A 15,043-nucleotide genomic window follows, 5' to 3' on the forward strand; every position below is an offset into this window, starting at 1 on the left:
AGGGATGTTTCCGTGATCGTCAGGGAAACGATCGGTTTCACCGTTCGTTAAATGCAAATTAACCAGCGCGACGAGACAAAGGAGACCGCGGCGGAAAAGCTGGGCGACTTGTCGAGCCAGGAAAATGAAAAATTATTATCTTGATGTTGGGCAACGTCTGGGAAACGCCATTTTGCTTTCTCGTTCGAGGAACGTGGAAGACGTCCCTTCTAATCCATCAAACGATCACTGAAGAGAATCGAACGAGCAACCAGAAATAGAAGGTGCATTCAACTTTCTTGAAACTTATTCTTAATTCTCATGCAAAACACAAATAATTTAAAAAATATTTAAATATTTCCTAAACAGATATTCTCATTTTACTTTATGAAATTTTTAATTTCGCCAATAATTTTAAACTGACACGACGATTCACCCCCTTAATCAAACTTAACTTCGATGTTAACTTCGTTCGATATCCATCATCGTTTATATCGCTTTCAACCGAGCCGGATGAATGGCCGGCACCGCGGGAGTATAATAAAGTGTCTCCACAGTCTGCTGGACTAAACGCACCGTGGCTGGCGTTTGTTAAAATGTCAGGACACGTTTAATGATTTAATAAAGCGCGAAATGGGCGAAAAAGTTTATTGCGTCGGGTAAGAGGTTTGTTAAAATCGACGCGAGGGGAAAGGGCTATTTGTCTTTATTAAAACTCCGGGCCGAGGTCTGCGCATTTGCATGGCAGCCGTAAACGCTCTGCCCGCTTTTGCCAAGCGATCATTAGGTGGCGGAATTTATGTGCGTGCGGCGATCGGCGGCGTGGCGTTCTTGAGCCCTCGAAGATTGATGGAACCATACTCATGAAATATGTAGCAAAAATATCCGACCGATTGGACGGTTCGCGACGCGAGTTTACATGCAAATCCAGATGATTGGGGACTTGTTTTTGCAACCGGAATAAATTTGAAACGTTTATAGGATTACGCGGGGCTTGGTTCGGTTGTAAATTGAAAAGGGATCTCCTAGAACTTCATTACCATTTTTCTTCGGCCGGCATCCTTGAAATATTTTAAGTGGCCATGTGATTTAATTGCTTGCTGAACATTTTACTCGATGTTTTCTGCCTGCTCCTAATTAAGTCCTCGGGTATGCTGATGGGAAAAATTGCAGGATTCCAGCTGGTTATGGACTGGCGACAGATTCCATTAAACGTTACCATTTCTGTTCGTTTAGTGTTCTTCGAATGTTTTCATCAGTTAGATTAAAAGATTTGTTGTGCATTAAAGAATCTATTAATTCAACGCAGAGTGGGCAGATTAAGACTTGTACCCCCACCCTACCTTCCCCTTCTACAACGCTACTCAGTCACGTGTCACGTTTACTCTGTATCAGAGCGTCACGTGACTAATCCGGTACTGACAGAGAGAGGGTAACCTTTCCCCCCTCATCTGTCGACTCCGATTCAACGTTGCCATTTTTCTTTATGCAGTGCTTTTTACCTGGATTTAATCATTAATCGGTCCCTGTTTTTGCAACTGGGACAAGCTTGAAACTTACCTTCCAATTGGTTCGAAATCGAGTGATTTGTAGACCCCGATTACCATTTCTCTGTGTATGGTTAAGGAATTGGTGTCTACGCCTGACTCGGATGTTCGAAGAAGATTTTCCCTCGGGAAGGTTAATGTTAGTGTCGTTCGATGCGGTTGTGGATTCCGAGGCACGACGAAGTGTTCATCAAGGTGAGTTAGTGTCCTGGGAGGCAGTCGAGATGAAAGTCGATAGGTGAACACCGCGTCCGCGGGATCGACGAGATAGAAACTCACGAGGTTCATGGAAATCCCGGTATCTGTGGAATCGAAAGTGCCGATGAATAAATTAAGTCACTCTCGATGACCAACAAATCGTAAATATTCAGGCTGTAGACAATGAGTCAGGCTAGTGTTTCTTATTTTTGGCCCGAACAAATTTTTGAATTTCTCTTATTAGTTAGGACACCCCCAGAGTTGTTCCCAATATTTCAAGAAAATCTGTGCAAACTTTGAGCTCGATCGGATAACAGGAAATAGGATTAAACATTAAAATGATTAATTTAATGCAGATAACATCGTTTTTCTCGAATATCTTCTAAACTATTTACCACGTCGAAAAATATGTTAAACAGAACCTGTAGCCCTGGACAGGCTGCGTCTTTAACGTCCTATTACTTTTTTCGTGAACGGTTTTCGAAAAAATTGTGGTCGCTATGTGAAAGGAATGTTTGAGACGGAAAAGATTGGGGAATTATGGTGTAAGGTACGGTGGACTTGACGGGAGAGCAAAAGGGAGGTCGTGAGTGGTTCCAGAGGAAACGAAAGAGGTGAAAGTCGACCATTAATCCTTGCGAAGCCAGCGAGTATGGATAATCACGAGATGACCACCTTGGACATCGCGCAGTCCTTTCTTTCTCACGATAATACTACACGCCAGTGATTACAGGATTCGCAAAAGGGCAACCGTAATGCTTCGGTGCTGTGTGTCTCGTAAATCTTCGTAGAAACCATGGAAATGATTTCGTGTCGTTGCTGTCTTTAAACTTCGCCCACCCTTCTCCATTAATCAGTGATTTTATCCTATCTTCTTTCACCCGAGTAATCACATACCACGTCACATACGTCACAATAGTCAGCGTATATATTTTATTATTGTTCTTTCGCATCGTCCCATCGAGATCACTTAAATCCTAATTTCTCCATTATCTTGATTGTTTCCCACAATCGCGGCAATTTCTCTTTTCCCATTATTAGTATTTATCACGATCCTACCAGGAAAGTTTTATTTTTTTCTACTGTTCAGACCAGTATTGTTGTTTTCCGCAGGGATTCAGCACCAAACTTTCAATCCCACTTATCGCTCCTCGAAAAACTTTCAGTTATGTTTCCCTCACTACGAAACTATAATTTCAGGCAGTTCCATCAAAAAATCTTGAACTACGTTTTCAAATGTACAAGATTATACTAAAATATACAAGAACGTACCAGAATGTATACTACATTACACAGTATTATACAGGGTGTCCCAGCTAACTTGACCACCTTGAATATCTTTGTTGTTTTTAAAGATACGTCAAATGTCTGAAGGACAAAGTTCAATGATAAAATGGGGCTCATAAGATGCCAAAACATTTTTGTTTTTATGTAATTTTCTCAGAGATAGGTCACCTTCATTTTTTTAAATGGAATGAGGTATTTTTTAATACATCAATCGATGCAGCTGGACATTCGTTATAAAAACACCAATGGTGTTTTAGAATTATTTAAATTGAAATATCTCCCGAACTACTAACTTTTCGACATACATAGGTTAGTACTTTTTTATAACGAATGTCCAGCTGCATCGATTGATGTATTAAAAAATACCTCGTTCCATTAAAAAAAATGAAGGTGACCTTCATATCTAAAAAAAAAATTACATAAAACCAACAATTTTTTTGGTATCGTATGAGCCCCATTTTACCATTCAACTTTGTCCTTCGGACATTTAACGTATCTTTAAAAATAACAAAGATATGCAAGGTGGTCAAGTTAGCTGGGACACCCTGTATAAATACATTCGCTCGCGTTCGTCATTTCAATAAACACGATTTCATTGAAGTGGGGGGCGAACGAGCGTTCGATTGGTTTATCATCTATCCCCACCACGCGTTGACGAAACGCAACAGACCAAGATCGCGTGCAACTACCGAGGTTGTACCGTGCCTGCTATTATTTCCTCGATTCAGCCGCGAAACCCTTAATAACATTGGATGCAACCGACAAGCTCTACAATTCGATCCCTTACCCTTTTTGCTGGTCATCCTTCGCCGTTCCCGATATCCTTCGAACAACCTCCACGGATCGTTTAGAAGGGGGTACACGTAAAACAGGAAGTCCGTTAATGGACAATGTTGCATCTTGCTCCCCGGGGGAATAACAATTTTCCCGAAGGGGGCCGGGGGGACACGGAATGCGCGTACCGTCGGCGATAAATCCGGGACACCGTGGGGGCCAAGAGCAAAGGGGGGGCTCCTGAGGGCACCTATGGCGCTGAGGGGGCCAGGAGAAAAGGGGGAGAGGGGGAAGAGCTGTCGTTCAGCGGGGTGGAACTCCCGTGCAATTTACCGGCCGCGGATTTTACGATGTAATTGGTCCTCCGGGGATGTCGATGTACCTATACCTCGGTGTTCGCTCGCAAACCGGTGGTTACACCTCGCTACTAGGAAGATATTATCCGTCACGGACAAGCCGTCGCCTAACCGAACAAGCGTCTTCGACGGACGCACCACCGAGCACCGTATAAGGGCATATTTCGTAAAAATTGATGCGAGGTGCCCGTGCACAACCGAGGCCATTAGCCAGCGACTGGTCTGCGATATAAAATTGTTATAGCGTCGAGCTAAATAGTCTTTTGGTGGTGCTGCTGTGGTTTATTTCGTGAGGGTTATGGTCGCCTCGGGCTGCTACGGATTTTTATCGTTGTTCATCTTCTGAACGGGTGCGCGGTGGAGCACTTGATCCGAAAAAGCGGAATGAGTCAATTTTTAAAAGTGTCCATTATGGAAAGAGTTCAGTACACGTGGGCCATAATGTGGTACAATTATTAGATGATTGCATAAGCTCGTGTCCGATTTGAAAATAAAATTCAAAGGTCAAATTTTAAAGAATACAACTTTATTAATCAATTATACATATGTATAGTCACAGAAAATTTAACCATTTTTAAATTCTAATTTAACCAATCTTAAAATTTAACCATTGAATTTTATTTTTAAATCGGGCACGAACTTATGCAATCATCTAATATTTTAAAAGTAAACATTTTACTTTCAATATTACATAAAGATTTGTTTTATATTGAGAAAAAAATATTTTCCTCGTAACATGAAATAGATATTTTGTGCATATTTAAAACGAAATATTTGCTACTTAATGTAAAATAAATATTGTATGTATATCTGAATATTAAAAACGGACTGAATCTCTTTTTAAAATCATATGAATGTGTATACAATATTTTGTGCTACTAGGGTATTTTTCACATTCATTGATGTTAACGAAGCTTTACAGAAGTCGAAATTACTCTATGACTCTACTTATTTCCTTCGTTAATATGTTCAACAAGTTGAAAATGATACAACAGTATCTTTAAATACTTCTAACGTTTCTACTGTTTCAAATTACACCTACTCATTTTTGTCACAAGTGCGTAAAATCCGCTATCTAACAACTAGGTGTGTAAGTAAAATCTGAAGGCAGGGTCGTTAAGATTAGCGTCGCGTCTGCAAACGATGTGCACAGTGCAATGTTATAAAGCATCTAGTCACGCTCAAGATAGAACAGCGAAGGGTTGGCCTCCGGTAACAGACTAAATCGAGCTGGAATCGACTTCTGGAATCGCAATTAATACTTCCGATACCGCGAACGGTGCGGAATGCGGCTAGCATGTTCGATGATATCGCGGGAAAAATTCACTCCCGAGGGAATCTCGAAAAATGGAGGCCCGGTTCCGTACGAACAAGGTGTTAAACTGAAAGATCAGGGTGAACCACGTCTGGAATCGGCTGTGTCGGTAGAATACGGCGCGCATGCAGCTTCCAATCAGCCCAAGGTCACCAGTCCGGCAACGCCGTGCAACCTAAGTGGCATAATGGCCGTCCTGGCAAAAAGGAACACCGGGAATTTTAATGGCCGCGCCAGAGCTTCTCTGTCACGGCGTGTTACCCCTCTAATAGAAACACCGTTACGTCACCCGTTACATTTTCCAGGTGAAGCGAACGCGTCCCCTTCTAGCTCCCTCCCTTCTTTCGCCTGTGCTCCCCTCACGGACCCCCTTCAAAGCGGATCGATTCATTATATCGAGGAATAATCGAGCGAGGAAAAATCGATCGACCGTGGAACCGAACGACTTCCTGCGATGTTTACGGGCCGACACACTTGACCGAGGAAACCTCCGTGGCTTCTCGAGGATAAAGGATCATACACGCTTCCTTCGATTGTCCTCGGTACGGGAATCATGCTGGCTTAGGGGTGCGCCCGTGTTTTGTTCCCTCCGGGAACTATCTTTTGTAATATCCGAACCATTAGTGCTCACAAACTTGTTCTATCATCACATTTTTCAAAGAGATACGGATTTTGTATTTTGCTGGTTTCGTTGGTTGACGACTGTAGTTCATCAGTTGTATTTTTTAGATTTGTTCAAGTCTGGACTTATTTGTTCCATTTTGTTGAATTGTCCTTCTTAGAAGATCCGCAGTCTAATGACGTGAAAGATATTGTCCGTAGGATGACAAGCTGGTGACAGTGCATTATGCAGCGAAAGTGCGAATTGAAAGACCGGGTGACAGGATGAGAACTACTGGCGCGTTCGAACCGCGGCGCAGGCCTTCTAGGGTCGAAGAAGAAGAAGAAGAAGCTGCATATTTCTTGCCCACACAGTGGATTAGGCTTGCAGCGGTAGGACGGCCGGTCGGTGCTCTTCGTCAAATGGCCTATTGTTCGCAATTTCAGGCCCTTTGAAGTTAAACAGGCTGCTCTGCTTGTTAACGCGCCCACTGCCGCCACTGGGACACACCGACTCGCCCCGGCGAAAAAATCCAACGCCGAAGCATTTTCGAATAACAATCGGCTACCTGTGCTATGGTATTCTTCGGACTCCCTTCTCTCTTCAAGAAAAGTCTTCGTTACATTAGGATGCAGCGCACTGCTACCGAAGTAGCAATAGGTCTATTTTACAGTCCTTTGTGAGCCCGAGGAGTCCATTGGAACTTCGTTAAACTGTGGAACTGTGGAAAAACTGTGCGACTTGGCGATTTATCTTCTTGCCGAGGCGGTCTTCCCTCCTCCTCCTCCTTCTTCTTCGTTTTCTAGATTATTACGCTTCTTCCTCGTCTTCCGGGAACATTTATTAACACTTACCGAGAAATCTTCTTTCGCATAATGATTGTAAGTGCATACGTTTCTTCTACTTCTTTTCTCTGCATTCAGAAAAGCATATTAGTACCATTATTCATGAGATCTATTTTTATACACTAAGTAAATTCCTTATAAATCCTCTTTTTTAACTCTTTCCTTCTTCAATCAAAATTTGCGACTGTTATTGCTGCGATTTCTTTGTTCTCTTATGTTGAACAATTTCCACTTCTTCCATCCTGAGAGTCTTCTTTTTATTCGTCATGGTACCACAAGGACTTAGAAGTTCGCAGAATTGATCCCAAAGCCCCATTCTTTTCGCGCTCATCGAAAATCCCCTGAGAACCACTGCCAAGGAGAAACAGAGACAGAAAGGGAAAGAGAGAGGGAGAGAAAGAGACCCGGGTACGCTAGTATTGGATCAAGGTACAGGTCCTCCAACCTTGTTGACCTCTGACTGAGGGCGAGCAGCCATATCTGCCGGCCAGTTTTTCAGCCGGAGGACGCTCGCAACGCTCTTGCAAGGATACGGCACAAGTTCGCCAGGAGAGGAGACCGGTCTCCAATCGCGTCTCCTCTTTTGCTGAAGGGACTCGCCGTCTTTGTTCCCGGCACTGTCTTCCATCCTTGTCCGGCAGACGGATCATCCGCCGGACAATGCTGGCGCCGTGCCGTGGTATCGACGACCCCGAATACCCAAGGGTCGTCGCACCGCGATTAGTATCTTCTTCTTTAGCCTAACACTAAAACCGCCGATTTCTCTCCCGTGGATCCGATTCGATCCAAGTTCCCCAGCCTCCGAGAGACCTCGTGCACAGAGCGATGGATCCAGTCTCGAGCAATCTAGAATAAAATTATGCAGACATTCTAATTTATGAAAAATCAAGAAATATTTATACCAGGAAGAAAACTTCTAACGAGGCCGAGAAACAATTCCAACATCTTCCTAGCATCTCGTTGTGTAAATGTTGTCATCGGCGCGAGAAATCGCACCGCGATCGAACGGTGCTCGTTTCCCAGGAGTATTTAATCAACGGCTGGTTATCGATCGCGTCGCGATTAAAAATGATCGCGAGGATAACCGGATCGGCCGTTGATTAACCGGGACTGAAATTTCCGGAAGACGCGACCGTAGAGCGGTGGCAGCGGTCTCGTTGCTCTAACTCGGTTAGAGCAAGCGCTCACCGAAGCGAGAGAGGAGGCTGCGCGCGCTATCAGAACACGGAAGGCGATCGTAGGCGAGGGGGAAAATAGAAAATCGCGCCCGCGGGGACGAGGGAACGGGTTGACGAAGAGAGAAAGAAAACGATGAAAACGTTGGGGCCACGCGAGAGAGGTAGGGGGCGAGTTAATGACGCGAGAACGCGGAGAAGTGACTTTAACGTTGTCGTTGGGCTTGCTTGCTTTCTTCTCGTCCGTCCGCTTCGCCTCCATTTTCTCTATTTAATATCCTGCCCCCATGATTCTCCCCGCGCGGAACCTCTTCGAAAACGGTCGCGACATTCCTCAACGAGAGTTCTAATGAAAATTGAATTTGGCTGGCGATTATCCTGTACTTCGCGCGGAGAAGTAGCGAAAGACGCTGCATAAAATCGTAATAAAATTCGCAACGTGTCTGGCGTAATTGTACAACACTATTACATTCTATACAGAAAACAGGATAGAATTATTATAGAACGTGTTCACCTCGATTTTCCATCGGACAAAAATCTGAAACGATCGCGACGTTCCCATGAATTCCGAAAAACGATCCACCCGTTCAGGATCGATCATTCTCCAGGCACCGGTGAGTATTAAAAATGTCCGATCAGGCTAATTCAACCGGCTAAGTGTCGGCGAATCGTTGCAGGACGCAACACCCGCTAGGCAAGGATTAATTGCGAGTAACGTAACACCGAATCACCGGCTTCATGCTCAAGGATAATGATAGATCCTTTCCGGCGTGGCTGCTCCGGGGCCCTATAGACTCATCCTCTGGCCAGATGACGTATCTGCCGGGATCGCGTTCGATCGTAGAACCGGATCTTCGGGAAATGAGCGGATCGGGTTCGCCGATTCCCCGAGCTATAGTAGTCGGTCCCTTCGCTATAAATCGTTGAGCCAGGATCACCAGCCGCCCGGATCAAAGGACCAGAGTCCTATGATTATAAGTGTGCAACCCCTCTCGCCGGCCAACAAAGGACAGGCGAAACGACACGTTGATTAAGTTATACCCTTCGACGAGTCGACCGCCACCGGAGGATTTATGCCCGATTCTGTTCGACACGAGGGCCTTCTTGGTCACGCAGCATCCCGCGAGCTGCCTTGCTCTGCCTTGCTGACTCGCTGCCCTGCTGATTATTCAATGTTCCACGTCCGCAGGAAGTCGACGATCCCGGCCACGGTTACTTTCTACCGTGCCATTGCTTTTCCATTAGGTCGCCTGCAAATAAATCGACGACTTTACTCTTCCACCATTGAAATACTGCCGATCCGAAAAGAATACATACCCGGATCGTTTCTGAGACTGTACCAGTCGCGAAAATGGCGCCCAGATGGAATTCGAACGCCGGATCTCTCGAATGTGCATTTACATCGAACGTTTACAGTGGGCAGACTGTTCGGTACAAGAAAAAAAGTATGTTTGCTGAATTTTTAATTCTTCCTGTTTTTAAAAGGAGGATCTCGCATGCGCAGAGTTACGAAACGACACGGTAGCTCTTCGAGATATACGAAGTGTGGATCTTGTCGATCACAAAGCTAATATTTGCTCGGTTACGGAATCGGCGGACTGTGTAATTTAGAAGATTTTCCGAGAACCAGAATGCCGAGGCACACCGTGCTGTTCAAAATCTGAAGCTGGTCTTCGTGATCGATAAAAAGCAGTAATATTAATACATTTCCAAAAGTATGTAGCAATATTTCTATTGCGAGGAATTGGAAAATGTCCCGATAAGAATAAATCAGGCTAATTTAATAAGTAGAAACTGTGAAAGTTTAGCCTATCCTTATGCCTATTTTTTTTTAGCCGAGATCATTAACGAGAGAAGATCTTGCTTAATTCAGATTTCTTCGAATCTGCCCACTAAATCGCAAATCTACATAAGTTTCACGGGATATTCACGACATACATAAAAGATTTACGAGTTGCATTTTCGCAAAATTATAATACGATTAACGCTTCAGGCATCGAAACAGGGCATGAAGCAACAGTAAAAACGCTGAACAGTTAAAAACATCATAATAAATTCCTGCTAACAGGATTTGAACGGAACTCGGGTCCATTTTGATCCAGAAAAACGTTTTAGCTAAACTAATTTCCTAGTGGCTAAGTATAAAATCATCCGCCTGCTAGGATTAATACAGAAGACGTCGTATCCAAATAAAGATCCACAGTCTATTTATTGATCGTGTGGTCTGATGTCATATTAATGGCGAGCGTAACACGCTGAATCCGATAAGCGGATGCAAGATGGAGAAAAAAAGAGAAGAAAGCGAAAAAAACAGACACGTGGGACGAGGCTAGGTAGTTCGAGACAATTTTGTCGCGAACCAGGGAACTTGATTTCTCTGTAAAGGCGAGGTCCAAGGCCAACAGAGAGGTCAGAATCATAGTCTTCCGAACAAACCTACACCCACGCGAGAATGCCTGTTTTGGACAGTGCTGACGACTCCGAGCAGGATTTAGACTTTCACCTAATGATTGGGATTCGTCTCCTACGTTGCAAGGATGTATCCTTGCGCCCACGTATCGATCCTCCACGTGGGATGTCGATTCGACGATGATCTCAAACATCTCGCGATTTCTTGAATTTTTCCTTGCTCACCCTGTACATTGCTAATATGCTAATATCCTGAAACAAAAAAAGGTTAAGTATTTTTAGTCGAGAGTTCCTACAATCATAAAATCAGGAGCAATTTATTCTGATCCTTTCGGTGGACCCAGTATTGGAGATTCATTATATTATGTTAAATAAATGGATCGTAGAGTCGCGAGTTCGTCGCAGGTCGATTAAAATCCATGCAAAAACCGGCAACCATACTTTCGAACGTTCGATCTCTTTCGATCGACCAGTCGAGCGACATTTCACTGAATAATTTCACTCGATGTCTCGCTGAAATTTCGCTGGATCGTTTCCTCTCTAACCGCTCAATAAACTGCAATGTTTACCGCGAATTAACATGCATCTTTCCGCGAATGATGGTATTTTTGCTGCTTGATTAAAAAATATGCAGAATTTCCATTTCGATTGGAACTTAATAAGATTGCAGAAGGCTTAATAAAAATTAACGAGGTAACGTGGATGTGTTCGGAGTTTTTAAGAGTCGCGTCTTGAGCGTCCTCTCGTCAATTAGATGCAATTCAGAGAGAATTAGGTTGCGCGGAGCACTTATGCAAGAAATTACAGTTCTCCAATGCAGGAAAGGCCTAAACGTTTTCCCAGCATGCTTTTATGTCATTGCAGGTGTCACGTACGCGTCGCATTATGTCGCATCTCATTGTCACGCGTGCCACGGCGTATTTCGAATTGCATTGACACACATTGGACACGGTGCGCTCCGTTCCTATAACGATGATTGCAACCATTTCGCATCGTTTACGATTCGTTTCGTATGAAAACCGCACGACAACATCTTACAATTATCAATTCAATGAATTGAACAATTATAATTACCATTAAATAAATCATAATGGACAAAGCGTCTTAGAAATATTTCTAATAATCACGTAGAACTAGACCTGATGTAATATGAAATTCATTTAATCAGATTTGCATGGACCAAAAATTTCTAATAACTAAGTGGATAATAATGGACGAAATTTCCGTTTGCACAATCAACGCAGGATAATACGAAATTAATTTCTTTTCGCGTTTTACTCAAACATTCATTTGCATATGGATGAAACGTGTACGAAAATTATACAGTATTACGTTAGAATTCGCATAAGAATGTTAATCGTCGATTAACGAAGCCCAAACAAGCATAAATAGGGAAGTATAATGAGCGCGGTTGACCGAGTTCGTTATCCGGGCCGTTCTTTCTCTCGCGCGATAATGACCGCGACGCATAATAGGGGACTAACTGCATAATAATAACGATTTAATGAATATTCCATAGTATCCGGCACAATTAAGTTGCACGGAAATTCAATATTCGATGTACACTAGCTGTCGTACGGCTCCAATCTTCGTGTCAACCCCGGACCTATCGCGTGTCGTTTAATTTCCGATCTCGATTGCATCCAGCAATTAACCTGCATTCACAGAGATGCACTGTGGATCGATGCTATCTGCACGGATTAAGTTCTCTCCCTTGGATCCGACCAACAGAAAACGTGACTCTTCCAGCCAGAGAACCAGAATAATACCGGGCGTTACACTCGCATAATCGATGTGGAGATTAAACCTCGGGATCCTGGAAATCGTATACTCCTTCCTTAATTATTCCTTATTTTTCTGCTTGCCGGAGCTCCAAAATGGCGGAGGATGTTGAGGAACAGCGGTATCATCGAAAAACTGAAAATTTTCCACAAAGAATTTCATTAAAAAAGAATGAATGGTTCACTACCAATTCATAAAATCTATGGCTGTTAAAGCATTGCTGAATTGTTAATGTAGATGGTTTTCTACGCGTCTGTGCTCAGTAGAACATTGCGGGAAACAGCTGTGGTCTTTCAGAAAATTGTCCGACCGCCTCGGTTGCATAATGATTATGCATCTATTCATGAGCATGTCCGAGAAGCAGTTGTCGCGCCAAGAAGACGCGCCCGCATGCGCAACGCTCGGCAAATATTGACGAGAGAAATTTGTCCGCGGCGCGGCGGTTTTATCATTCAGCGACGTGGACAGCATGACATCACTGGTTACAGTCGACTCCTGGCAACACGCGAACCGCGTCAGAATTATTTATAGCGAGGCGCGATCAACGAAATTGTACTATAACTGTACCCGTCGACGTGATTTCATGAATGACGAGCTGCCGTCGGCATCGACTAATATTAATGGTGCCGCGCTGTGAACTATTAATCTCGCTTGGTGGTGCGAGATAGGGGAAGATCCTATTGGATCGGGAATGCGTCCGACAATACAGAAATTTCACACGGTTTACAGTACAACATCCCCTAGAAATGATACCAAGAATCCTCTTCATCCTCAACAAAATAGGCGTCGATCCAGCTTCTGCAACAGACCAGTTCACCAGTTCACCAGTTCACCAGCTTCACCATCAGCAATCACTCATAGGAGCAGCAACGCTCTCCCCATCCCAATATCTTCTCCATTAAGAAGAACATCTCCTAAGAAGACTAAACCTTTTGAGGATGGATAGAAGAATAAGAAGAGGAATCCTCTTAATTCCGAACAAAAGAGGAAGCAATCATTCAACTTTCCCAACCGACCAGGAAGTGTCTTATAGCCTATACACCATCAGCAATCACTCATAAGAGCAGCGACGCTCTCCCCAACCCATTATCCTCTACATTAAGAAGAACAACATCCCCCAAGAAGACTAAATCTTTTAAGGATGGAAAGAAGAATAAGAAGAGGGATCCTCTTAATTCCGAACAAAAGAGGAAGGAATCGTCCAACATTCCCAACCGACCAGGAAGTGTCTTATAGCCTGTTCACCATCAGCAATCACCCAGAGGACCAGCAACGTCCTCCCCATCCAATATCCCGCATGTAACCGAAGAATCAGCGGATCTACAAGCGTGTAGAGGCCAGCTGCACCGGTGTTCCCGGAGGAAATGGGATTTCTAAGGTCGGTTCTCGTTCCCAGGCGAGAGAGAGAGGCTAGGAGCGGGGCAAGATGGATAGAGGATCCGGGAGATTCATGGAGCGACGTATGTAAATACGACTGGCTTATCCTGGGATTCGCCCTGGCCGCGGGCTACTTTGTGTACTTATTACGATGTATCTTGGCCGGCTGAAGCATTTCTCGGGTTCGACGTCCGGTCAGTCCAGGGCTGCGAGCGCTCTACGCTGCAACTGCTGCAGCTGCTGCTGCTGGTTGCATCTAGGTACTGCATCCGAGCCGTTGCCAGTCGAGCCTCGATCTTACGCCACGCGCTACGAGGAACTGTAATCCTTGTAAACACGATATCCTCTCTCGGGCTAGCCAGCTGACTCTCCTATCCTCTCCTACTCTGACTGCCTATCCTCTTTTCGCTGCTTCCAGACCCTCTTTTCGCCGCTGTCCGCGCGCGGAACACGCGCGAACATTTCCTATTCGTTCCCCTGTCTATTCGCTGCCAAGCTCTCGGGCTCTCCGGGTCCAACACCGCCAATTTCTGATCGCTGCGGGGGAAAAAGGATCGTCCACGGTTGAACAGTTTTAACGAGCCGGGATTCCACGACCGTGACGCCTTCGATTATTAGCCAGCTTTTATAAATAGTTAGCCACCGCGCGACCAACCACGGTACTACCGTATAGAGCTCTCTCTCTCTCTCTCTTTCTATTCCTGGTTGTAGCAGTACACCCGGAGGCTAATTAGGATTATTGCTATCCGATCGCATCGCTGCCATAGCTGTTTTAACGGTGGTCGGGATTCCGCTGTTTTGATGCTCCTGCCGACAAGTGGATCGCCGGAAAATCGTTGGGGATCCTTCGCGCGAGCGACTTGACTTGGTTCAGCTTAAGGTACTGTTATCGGAGCCATTTTGCGACTGTAAATGATAGGTCCAGTTAGGCGAGAATGTCGTCAGACCTGAAAAATTGGTGAGCTTGTTTAGTCCCATTCCATTCTGGAAACAGATTGTGTCAATCCCAACAAAGAGGAATGTTTAACTAAAATCAAGTTCAGAGAACCGTTTTTACCGGTGTCAGGAAGTCCGCGGGCCCGCCAGATACTCCAGCAGGACATCTTTACGGCCGCTCTAACGCAGCTCGATTTGTTCGTGCATCAACTGCACCCACGTGCATTCCAAGGATATCGGAAAGCTTCCTGCAGCCGGCCGCGAGCTACGAGTCACGGAAACGAGCAATTCTCGCGGCCGTTACGTAAATTCTGGCTAATAAGATCTCCGGTGGGTTCCTGGTCGTGGCGGAATTAATATCACTGTCCCGGGTGAATATAAATCTCCGACAAGAATCGCGGCGGCGTGTTGCACCGGCCATTGCAACGCGTTGCAGCGCGTTCACGCGCGTATACGGGCTCT

General features: G+C 44.7%; 2 protein-coding genes across 3 annotated transcripts in view; one reads left to right on the top strand and one right to left on the bottom strand.

The window, feature by feature from the left end:
- Nucleotides 1–1,414, bottom strand: part of Mtpap (mitochondrial poly(A) polymerase) — a 76,502-nt gene extending 75,088 nt beyond the window's left edge. The window contains exon 1 of the mRNA XM_076437040.1: nucleotides 1,020–1,414. The gene's annotated coding sequence lies outside the window, so the exon portion shown is untranslated. The remainder of the gene's footprint in view (nucleotides 1–1,019) is intronic.
- Nucleotides 1–15,043, top strand: part of Pio (zona pellucida domain-containing protein piopio) — a 94,251-nt gene that overhangs the window by 60,763 nt on the left and 18,445 nt on the right. The gene's annotated exons all lie outside the window — the stretch shown is intronic.

Source organism: Lasioglossum baleicum, chromosome 13, assembly GCF_051020765.1.
Source record: "Lasioglossum baleicum chromosome 13, iyLasBale1, whole genome shotgun sequence".
NCBI lineage: Eukaryota > Metazoa > Arthropoda > Insecta > Hymenoptera > Halictidae > Lasioglossum > Lasioglossum baleicum.